Source organism: Pteronotus mesoamericanus, unplaced genomic scaffold (genome assembly GCF_021234165.1).
Source record: "Pteronotus mesoamericanus isolate MK-2021 breed Mesoamerican mustached bat unplaced genomic scaffold, CSHL_Meso_final scaffold_31, whole genome shotgun sequence".
Classification (NCBI taxonomy): Eukaryota; Metazoa; Chordata; class Mammalia; order Chiroptera; family Mormoopidae; genus Pteronotus; species Pteronotus mesoamericanus.
The window spans coordinates 29,497,450-29,509,684 of NW_026555312.1; positions in this window are offsets into that span (position 1 = coordinate 29,497,450).

A 12,235-nucleotide genomic window follows, 5' to 3' on the forward strand; every position below is an offset into this window, starting at 1 on the left:
GTGCAAACTGATCCACAGAAATAGTGGATCCTTGACTGAAGGGGTCAAAGAGCTACCCCAGGCAGGAGTCAGACACAGACAATAGACTCCTGGAAAGCTCAAGCAAACAACCCAAGGTCATATAGGGTCAACAACTGAGATTATCAGAGGAGGCCCAGAAAGAAAACTAAAGAAAAAAATTTTTTTTAAATAAATAAATAAAAAGACCACCTACTACCATAGAAGTTTAATTCACAAAGTCAGGAAATCTAGACGGCTCAATTGAAGCAGAAGCAAAAACAGATAGATAGATAAATAAATAAATAAATAAATAACAGACTCCCACAAAAATAGGAAGAAAAAAAAGTTCCCCCCAAATAAGTGGAAAAGGGGACTCTCCACAGAGAGAGCTAATTGAAATAGAGACAAGGGAACTATCAGATATTGAATTCAAAACAATGGTTCTAAGGAAGCTCAATGAGCTTAGCCAGCTCACAGATAACTATGAGAAACTGCAGAGAAACAATCAGGATCTTACAGCAAGCTATATAAACCTTGAAAAGGACATAGAAACTATCAAGAAGACACAGAGGATATGAAGAATACTATTTCTGAATTGAAGAACACAGTAGAAGGAATCCAAAGCAGGCTGGATGAAGCCGAGGATCAAATCAGTGAGACAGAGGATAAGGTAGACAAAAGCTCCCAGAAAGAACAAGAAATGGAAAAAAGACTAAAAAAGAATGAAGAGGCCTTTAGGGAAATGCAGGACAACCTGAAACGCAATAATATCCACATAATAAAGATCCCAGAAGGAGAAGAAGAGGAGCAAGAGATAGAGAACCTCTTTGAAAAAGTAATGATGGAAAATTTCCCCAATTTGAGGAGAGAAAAGGTCTCATGGCTCCAGGAGGCACAGAGGGTCCCACTCAAGAGGGACTCAAGGAGGTCCACTCCAAGACACATCATCATTACAATGGCAAATGTCAAAGACAAAGAGAGAATCCTCAAGGCAGCAAGGGAGAAGGAGAAAGTAACATACAAGGGGACCCCAATGCGCCTAGGAGCTGACTTCTCAACAGAAACACTACAAGCCAGAAGGGAATGGCAACAAATATTCCAAGTCATGAAAAGCAAGGACCTACAACCAATGCTGCTCTACCCAGCAAGGCTCTCAATTAAAATAGAAGGTGAAATAAGGAGTTTCCTAGACAAAGAAGGCTAAAAGAATACATCTCTACCAAACCAGCACTACAAGATACACTAAAGGGACTGGTGTAAGAAGATGATGGAAAGAGTGAGAAAGAGAAAAACAAAGGTACAAAGAGAAAAAATGAATAGGTTTCTATCAGTAATAACTCTCAATGTAAATGGACTGAATGCCCCAATCAAAAGACACAGGGTAGCTGAATGGATAAGAAAACATGACCCACACATATGCTGCCTACAAGAGACCCACCTCAGAGCAAGAGACCTACACAGATTGAAAGTAAAGGGATGGAATTTTTTGGTAGAGTCTACAGGGTTCTCTATGTACACTATCATGTCATCTGCAAACAATGATAGCTTTACTTCCTCCTTTCCTATTTGGATGCCTTTTATCTCTTTTTCTTGTCTGACCGCTGTGGCTAGGACTTCCAATACGATGTTGAAAAGAAGCGGTGAGAGCGGATATCCTTGTCGTGTTCCCAATCTTAGTGGGAAAGCTTTCAGTTTTTGCCCATTGAGTATGATATTGGCTGTAGGTTTTTCATATATGGCCTTTATTACGTTGAGGAATGCCCCCTTTATTCCCATTTTGCTGAGTGTTTTGATCATAAATGGGTGCTGTACCTTATCGAATGCTTTTTCAGCATCTATCGAGATGATCATGTGGTTTTTGTCTTTTCTTTTATTGATGTGATGTATCACGTTTACTGATTTGCGTATATTGAACCATCCCTGCATCCCTGGGATGAATCCCACTTGATCGTGGTGGATAATCTTTTTAATGTATTGCTCGATGCAGAAAGACAAATACCATATGATCTCACCTATAAGCGAAACCTAACCAGCAATACAAAGATGCAAGGAAAATAGGACCAGCAACACTGAAAGGAAAAGAAATCAACAGAGACAAGAGGGAAGAAGGGGGGGCAGGGAAAAGGAAGGGAAGGGGAAAGTCAAGGAACATATAGCAAGGACTCATGGACAAAACCAAAGGGGAAGAGCTGAGGGAGGGATGGAGGGAGGGGGCAAGGGAAAGTGGTGGTGGGGGGGAGGCAGAGACAAATGTATTTAAAAAATAAAGAAAGAAAGAAAGAAATACTTGAAAAAAAAATAAGTAAATGGATGGAAAAAATATTCCAAGCAAGTGGGCAAGAGAAGAAAGCAGGGGTTGCAATACTTATATCAGACAAAATAGATTTCAAAGCAAAGGCCATAAAAAGAGACCCAGACGGACACTTTATAATACTCAGAGGAAAAATCCATCAAGGAAACATAAACATTATAAACATATATGCCCCCAATATATGAGCACCCAAATATATAAGGAAAATCTTGGACAACTTTAAAAAAGATAAAGACAGTATCACACTGATAGTAGGGGATTTCAATACCCCAGTGTCAAAAATGGACAGATCTTCCAAACAAAACATTAATAAAGATATTGTGGCGCTGAATGACACACTGAATCAAAGAGACTTTACTGACATATATAGAACCTTACATCCCAAAGAAGAAAAATACACATTCTTTTCAAAAGTGCATGGAGGTTTTTCAAAGGTAGACCACATGATAGGACACAAAGCAAGCCTCAACAAGTTCAGGAAAATTGAAATAATACCAAACTTTTTCTCAGACAAATACCATATGATCTCACCTATAAGTGGAACCTAACCAACAATACAAAGATGCAAGGAAAAAAAGACCAGCAGCACTGAAAGGAAAGGAAACCAACAGAGACAAGAGGGAAGGAGGGGGGAGGGGCAGGTGGACAAGGAAAGGAAAGGGCAAGTCAAGGAACATATAGCAAGGACTCATGGTCAAAACCAAAGGAGAAGGGTTGAGGAAGGGAGTGGGGTGGGAGCAAGGGAAATTGGTTGGGGGAAGGCAAAGAATGTATTTGGAAAAAAAAATAAATTTTAAAAATGCAAATTAATTATTTTTTTAAATTTTAAGGTAGCTCTTAATTTTTTATTCTTTTAATTTATTTTTTTATTCAAATACATTTTCCTCTGCTTTCCCAGCACCAGTTTCCCCTACCCCTCTCCCTCTTCTCCCTCCCTAAATCTTTCCCCACTTTGGCTTTGTACATTAGTCTTTGCTATAGGTTCCTTGACATGACCCTTCCGTTCCTTTTCCCCACCCACCCCTCCGTCCTTTCCTCTTGACTCTTTCAGTTTCTTTTTCTTTTAGTGTTTCTGGTTTCAAATTCGTGAGTTATAGCAAGTGGCCTCGTCCTTCTATAACCAACCTGTATGATTTTCCTGCTCCCAATCATTGCTATTTCTAGTTATAGGAAATCCAGTTTACCCCTCTCTCCTTGGCTCCCCCTTGACCTCTTTTCCTGTGTTGACTCATTCATTCTTCAAAGGATGAAGAACTTCTCAAAGCTTGTATTTTGTTCTTGGCTCTGCCATTGTTTTAACTCTATGATTGTAGTGTAACCAAACCCAAGGGGTTCACCATCTGGGGTGCTCTATTTGAAAACAAGATATGATTGTTGCAAGGTAGTTTTATTTACTTGCAGCAAGTAAAAGAGACAGGAATTTCATATCCAAAGCTCTGCCTTACCAAAAGAAGTTTAACCATTATTTATACACACTATTTGGTCATTTACATCTTGATTTCTTCTTTGCAGAAGACTTGTCTCATCTGATAGTGTTCTTGTCAGACCATCCCATTTACAGCTGCATCTAAAATACTGTGCTACATTTTATTTATTTTTTTCAATTATATTTTATTGATTGTGTTATTACAGTTGTCCCAATTTTTGCCCCATAGTCCCCTCTACTCCGCACCTTCCTCTCCCTCAGGCAATCTCCACACCATTGTTCATGTCCATGGGTCACACGTATAAATTCTATGGCTACTCCATTCCCTATTCTGTAATTTATATCCCGATGGCTATTCTGTAACTACTTGTTTTTACTTAATCTCCTTACCTCTTCACCCATTCCCTATCCCACTACTCTCTGGCAACCATCGAAATGCTCTCCGTATCCATGATTCTGTCTCTGTTCTTCTTGTTTGCTTACTTTGTTTTTTAGATTCAATTGTTGATAGATATGTATTTATTGCCATTTTATTGTTCATTGTATTGATCTTCTTTTTATTAAATAAGTCCCTTTAACATTTCATATAATAATAGTTTGGTAATGATGAACTTCCTTAGTTTTTTCTTGTCTGGGAAGCTCTTAATCTGCCCTTTGATTTTAAATGATACCTTTGCTGGGTAGAACAATCTTAGCTGTAAGTCACTGCTTTTAATGACTTTGAATATTTCTTGCCAATCCCTTCTAGCCTGCAAACTTTCTTTTGAGAAATCAGCTGACAGTCTTATGGCAACTCTGCTGTAGGTAACTGTTTTTCTTTTGCTGCATTTTAAGATTCTCTTTATCTTTAATCCTTGGCATTTTAATTATGATGTATCTTGGTGTGTACCTCTTTGCATCCATCATAATTGGGACTCTCTGTGCTTCCTGGACTTGCATGTCTGTCTCCTTTGCCAAATTAAGGGAGTTTTTTTTCATTATTTTTTTTTCAAATAGATTTCCAATTTCTTGCTTTTTTTCTTCTTCAGGCACTCCTATGATCTGAATGTTGGAACACTTGAAGTTGTCCCAGAGGATCCTTCCATGATCCTCATTTTTTTTTAATTATTTTTGTTGTTGTTGTGATTGGTTGTCTTTTATTTTATTATGTTCCAAATCATTGATTTGATTCTCAGCTTCATCCACTCTTCTGTTGTTTCCCTGTAAATTGTACTTTTCTATATCAATTAGTGTATCCTTTGTTTCTGACTATTTTGTTTTTATGCTTTTGAAGTCCTCACTAAGTTCTTTGTGCACCCTTATAATCAGTGTTTTGAACTCTGCATTTGAATGATTGCTTATTTCCATTTTGTTTAGTTCTTTTTTGGAGCTATGATCTGTTCTTTCATTTGGGCCATGTTTCCTTTTATCCTCGTTTGGCAGCCTCCCTGTGTTTTTTTCTATGTATTAGATAGAGCTGCTATGAATCTGTGTCTTGGTAGCATGGCATAATGTAGTAGGTGTCCTGTAGGGTTCAGGGGCACAGCCTCCTCTATTACCCAAGATGGATACTCGAGGTGTGCCCTTCATGTGGATTGAGTGCACTTTCCTCTTGTAGTTGAGCTTTTGTTGCTGTTGGCAGATCAATGGGAGGGATATACCCAGGCTAGCCAACTTCAAGGAATGCTATGACCACTTACCACCCACCCCTGCCCTCCGTGGAGGATCAGCTGTGCAGGGTCTGAGTGGGGGTGTACCAACATGGACTATAGCTGTCCACTGCATGTGCAGGCTCAGGGGTTTCCCAGGTAGTGTAGGTCAAGGTCAGCCCCCACCTGTGTTCTGCCTAGGGTCACCCTGCCTCAGGTATAAAAGCCATCTGAGATGGTTGCTACTTGTGCTGGGCTTGGAGATTCCCAAGCAAAGCCAAGCTATGAATCTAGGCTGGCTGCTCCTAGTCCCAGGCCTGGGGCCACTTGGCAGGAGGCACAGGGGTTGAGGGTTTACTGAGGCCAGCTGTTGCTTGTTTGATAGGATTTAGGTAGTTGTGAAGCATGAGTCAATACCACCCATTTATATGGAAAAGCCATGGTTAACAGTTTGGATGGGCCTGTCAGTTGGGTGGGACAGAGTCTAAGGGGGTATACAAGGAGTGACAAACAATGTTAGCTAGGTTGATGGTGTCTCAGATATGGCACCCACCTACTGCCCCTGTGGCTCTGGGGGAGAAGGGCTCAGAAAAGGACAGTGGACTGTGTCTGGGAGAAAGCTGTACCCCTAGTTCCTACCTTGATGCCAGACACTTAAGTTTCTCCATGTATGACACTGGTGTTTTCAAGCTGCTACCTTGGTGCTGGAACTCAGAGGGAGTGAGTCTGAGTAAGTCCACGTGTGGGTTCTTTAAGAGGAATTGCTTGGGACTTCAGAAGTCTTCTACAAACTCAATCCTTGATGGTTTTTGGAACCCAGAATTATGGGGACTTATCTTTCTGGTACTGGAACCCTGAGCTGGGTGTCCTGGTGTAGGACTGAGACTCCTCACTCTTGATATATCCCTCTCAAATTTTAATCCACTGTGTGCTGATGCGGGGTTAGCCCATTCCATACCTCTGCCCCTCCTATTAGTATGGTGGATGTGGTTTCCTTAATTCCATAGTTGTCAGACTTCCATTCAACTCAGTTTCTGGTGGTTCTGAATGATGGTTGTTTTATATTTTGTTGTAATTTTGATGTGGTTATGGAAGGAGGTGAGCTGTTTTACCTCTGCTGCCATCTTGACTGGAAGTCTATGCTACATTTTAACACAACAAGAAATAACATTTAGAACTGCCCAGACCTTGAGACCCTTGTCCTATTTAACATTAGAACAGTCTCTAAGAGAAGACTAAAAGAATACATCTCTACCAAACAAGCACTCCAAGATATGCTAAGGGGACTGGTTTAAGCAGATGAAGGAAAAGAATGAGAGAGAGAGGAACACAGGTACAAAGAGAAAAGATGAGTAAGTTTTTATCAGTAATATCTCTCAATGTGAATGGACTAAATGCCCCAATCAAAAGACAGAGGGTAGCTGAATGGATAAGAAAACATGACCCACACATATGCTGCCTACAAGAGACCCACCTCAGAGCAAGAGACCTACACAGATTGAAAGTAAAGTGATGGAAAAAAATATTCCAAGCAAATGGGCATGAGAAAAAGGTCGGGGTTGCCATACTTGTATCAGACAAAGTAGATTTCTTTTTTTTTTAAATTTATTTACTTTTTAAATACATTTGTCTCTGCCTCCCCCCCACCTCTTTCCCTTGCCCCCTCCCACCTTCCCTCCCTCAGCTCTTCCCCTTTGGTTTTGTCCATGAGTCCTTGCTATATGTTCCTTGACTTTCCCCTTCCCTTCCCTTTCCTTGCCCTCCCCTTCCCTCTTGTCTTTGTTGATTTCTTTTCCTTTCAGTGTTGCTGGTCATATTTTTCTTGCATCTTTGCATTGTTGGTTAGGTTCCGCTATAGGTGAGATCATACGGTATTTGTCTTTCGCCCCCTGCCTTATTTCGCTTAACATGATGTAGATTTCAAAACAAAGGCCATAAAGAGAGACGCAGAGGGGCACTTTATAATAATTAAAGGAAGAATCTATCAAGAAGACATCAACTTTGTAAACTTCTATGCTCCCAATATAGGAGCCCCCAAGTATATAAGGAAACTGTTGGATGACCTCAAAAATGATATAGACAGCAACACACTGATAGTAGGGGATTTCAACACCCCACTGTCAAAAATGGACAGATCTTCCAAACAAAACATTAATAAAGATATTGTGGTGCTGAATGACACACTGAATCAAAGAGACTTTACTGACATATATAGAACCTTACATCCCAAAGAAGAAAAATACACATTCTTTTCAAATGCTCATGGCAGTTTTTCAAAGATAGACCACATGATAGGACACAAAGCAAGCCTCAGCAAATTCAGGAAAATTGAAATAATACCAAACTTTTTCTTGGACCACAAGGGCTTGAAACTGAAAATCAACCTCAAAGAGAAACTTCAAAAACTTGGAAACCCATGGAGACTAAACAGTAGACTTTTAAACAATGAATGGGTCAATAATGAGATAACAGAAGATATCAAAAAAATTTCTGGAAACAAATGAAAATGAACAGACAACAGTCCAAAACCTATGGGACACAGCAAAGGTGGTCTTGAGAAGGAAGTTCATAGCAATACAGGCTTACCTAAAAAGATAGAAACATTTCAAATAAAAGACCTAACACTACCACTTCAAGAACTGGAGAAACAGCAAGAAATAAATCCCAGAGCAAGTAGAAGGAAGGAAATAGTCAAGATTAGAACAGAACTGAATGACATAGAGAACAAAAGAACAATTCAGAGGATCAGCCGATCCAGAAGCTGGTTTTTTGAAAAGATAAATAAAATGGACAAGCCTTTAATCAGATTCATCAAGAAAAAAAGGGAGAGGACCCAAATTAATAATATCAGAAATGAAGAGGAGAAATAACAACTGATACCACAGAAATACAAATGATCATCAGAAACTATTATGAACAATTATATGCCAAGAAATTTGAAAATCTTGATGAAATGGACAAATTTTTAGAAAAGTATAATCTTCCAACACTGAAGGAGGAAGAAACAGAAAGCTTGAACAGACCCATAACAGCTGGGGAAATTCAAGCAGTGATCAAGAAACTCCTGGCACACAAAGCCCAGGGCCGGATGGTTTCACAGGAGAATTTTATAAAATATTTAAGGGAGAGCTAACCCCTGTCCTTCTCAGACTATTCCAAAAAATCCAAGAGGAGGGAAGACTGCCAGACTCCTTCTATGAAGCCAGCATCACCCTGATCCCAAAACCAGATAAAGACCCTATGAAGAAAGAAAACTACAGGCCAATTTCGCTGATGAACATAGATGCTAAAATCCTCAACAAAATATTGGCAAACCGCATCCAGCAACACATTAAAAAGATTATCCACCACGATCAAGTGGGATTCATCCCAGGGATGCAGGGATGGTTCAATATACGCAAATCAGTAAACGTGATACATCACATCAATAAAAGAAAAGACAAAAACCACATGATCATCTCGATAGATGCTGAAAAAGCATTCGATAAGGTACAGCACCCATTTATGATCAAAACATTCAGCAAAATGGGACTAAAGGGGGCATTCCTCAACGTAATAAAGACCATATATGAAAAACCTACAGCCAATATCATACTCAATGGGCAAAAACTGAAAGCTTTCCCACTAAGATTGGGAACACGACAAGGATGTCCGCTCTCACCGCTTCTTTTCAACATCGTATTGGAAGTCCTAGCCACAGTGGTCAGACAAGAAAAAGAGATAAATGGCATCCAAATAGGAAAGGAGGAAGTAAAGCTATCATTGTTTGCAGATGACATGATAGTGTACGTAGAGAACCCTGTGGACTCTACCAAAAAATTCCTCAACCTAATAAGTGAATTTGGTAAAACGGCAGGATACATAGTGAACATTTAGAAATCAAAGGCATTTTTGTACACCAGCAATGCAATAGAAGAAGAAGAAATCAGAGAAAATATACCACTTGATATAGCAAGGAGAAAAATAAAGTACCTAGACATAAATTTAACCAAAGACATAAAAGACCTGTATGCAGAAAACTATCCAACATTGAAAATAGAAATTAAGGAAGACACAAATAAATGGAAGTATATACTGTGCTCATGGATTGGAAGAATTAATATCATCAAAATGTCCATACTACCCAAAGCAATTTATAGATTCAATGCAATCCCTATTAAAATACTAACGATGTGTTTCACAGACATAGAGCAGACATTTCAAAAATTTATATGGAACCATAAACATCCCTGAATAGCCGCAGCAATTTTGAGAAAGAAACACAAAGTAGGAGGGATCACAATACTGGACATCAAACTCTACTACAAAGCCACTATACTCAAAACAATCTGCTACTGGCACAAGAACAGACCCATAGACCACTGGAACAGAATAGAAAGTCCAGAAATAAGCCCTGGTCTATATGGGCATCTAATATTTCACAAGGGGGCAGAAGCATAAAATGGAGCAATAACAGCCTCTTCAAGAAATGGTGTTGGGAGAGCTGGTCGGCTACATGTAAAAAATTGAAATTGGATCATCAGCTGACACCATACACAAAAATAAACTCAAGATGGATAAAAGACTTCAATATAAGTCGCAACACCATCAAAGTCCTAGAGGAGAACATTGGCAGGAAATTCTCAGATATCCCACGCAGCAATTTTTTCACTGATATGTCTCCTAAAGCAAGGGACATAAAGGAAAAAATAAACAAGTGGGACCTCATCAAAATAAGAAGCTTCTTCATGGCTAAAGAAAACATCAGCAAAATGTGAAGGGAGCCAACCCTATGGGAATATATATTCGCTAATGATACATCAGATAGAGGTTTGATCTCCAAGATATATAAAGAACTCACTCGACTCCATTGCAAGAAGACAAACGATCCAATCAAAAAATGGGCAAAGGACCTGGGCAGACGCTTTTCCAAGGAGGAGATACAGAGGGCCCAGAGGCATTTGAAAGGATGCTCAGCATCACTGGCCATCAGAGAAATGCAGATCAAAACCACCATGAGGTACCACCTCACACAGGTCAGAATGGCCATCATAAACAGATCAACAAACAACAGGTGCTGGCGAGGCTGTGGAGAAAAGGGAAGCCTAGTACACTGTAGGTGGGAATGCAGACTGGTGCAGCCACTGTGGAAAGCAGTGTGGAATTTCCTCAAAAAGCTGAAAATGGAACTGCCTTTTGATCCAGTGATTCCCCTGCTGGGACTATACCTTACAAATCCCAAAATGCCAATACAGAAGAACCTATGCACCCCAATGTTCATAGCAGCACAATTTACAATAGCCAAATGTTGGAAGGAACCTAAATGCCCATCAGTAGATGATTGGATCAAAAAATTATGGTACATATATACAATGGAATACTACGCAGCAGAAAGAAAAAAAGAACTACTAAACTTTGCGACAGCATGGATGGAACTGGAGAGCAATATGCTAAGTGAAATAAGCCAGGGGGCAAAAGACAAATACCATATGGTCTCACCTAAGCGGAACCTAACCAACAATACAAAGATGCAAGGAAAATATGACCAGCAACACTGAAAGGAAAAAAAATCAACAGAGACAGAGGGAAGGAGAGAGGGGGTGCAGGGAAAGGCAAGGGAAGGGAAAAGTCAAGGAACATATAGCAAGGACTCATGGACAAAACTAAAGGGGAAGAGCTGAGGGAGGGATGGAGGGTGGGGGCAAGGGAAAGTGGTGGAAGGGAGGCAGAGACAAATGTATTTTAAAAATAAATTAATTAATTAATTAATTAAAAAAAAGAACAGTCTCAAACTTTCTGATCTCAGTTTCATCACTTGTAAATGAGAGGTTCATACTAGATGACATCCAGGATTTTCCAACTTTGATATTCTGTGATTCTATTTTCATTTTCCCCCTTTAATCATTCTCACTAATCTTACCTTTTTGTTCAGCTTGCTGATTTTATGACATCATCCTCCCTCATCTTTTCCTTGAGTCATTGTTTCATCTATTCCTCCTGCTTCTTTCTTTATACAACGGTTCATCTCCTCTCTCATTCCTATAGGTTGGATATCTACTTGTGGGATTTTCTTTTGTGTTTTACTTTGTTCTTTCCCTCCCCCTCTAGGAACCAGTTCCCACAAAGATTAAGAATCTTTTTCTTAATCCCAAAATGCACATTTACAATATATGCACATTTATAGTTGAAGAGGTTGCACCATTTACTCTAATACTTTCTGAACATGTTCTTCATCTTTCATTTTGGAAAATAAGCTTGAACTTTATTAAGTGTTGTGCATATTAAGAGCATACAATGTTTTTATCTGTGGGTAAAACCTTAATGAAACCTCTAAGAAAGCTGGATGAGTATGTGTCTTTTTGTGTCAGACACTATTGAAACATTTAGTATTCGTGAACTCTCAACAAATGAGATATTCCTCTACCTGTTTTGCCAAAAATTTAATTTCATAAATTCTGGCTTGACATAGCAAAATATATTGCATTTATCTGAACACACTTAACCTCAAAATAGGAGGAAGGCCCAGAAAAATAAATGGTGTAACAGGCCTAAATTTTATTTCATAAGAGATTTTCTTTCATCTTCTGGTGAGTTCCAGAGGCTCAGTTTTCTTTAAGTTGTTTTTCTTAACCAACCAAGAAGAATAATCACAGTTGAATGAATATATCTCCCAACTGTATAACCATTCATTTATTTCAATTTCTTCTGCCCTAAATGCTAAGCATTTTCAGCTAGCAGACAAAGTGACTGATGCCAGTTACACTTTTTGTTTGTTCTTGTTTATTCCTTGCTAATAATCAAGGGCCTCTGGTAACAGAGGTCCTCAAGGGGAAGAAAATGGTAATCCTGGTGTTTGGAGAATAAGGGTTTATCATCATCATTGCTTGGAAA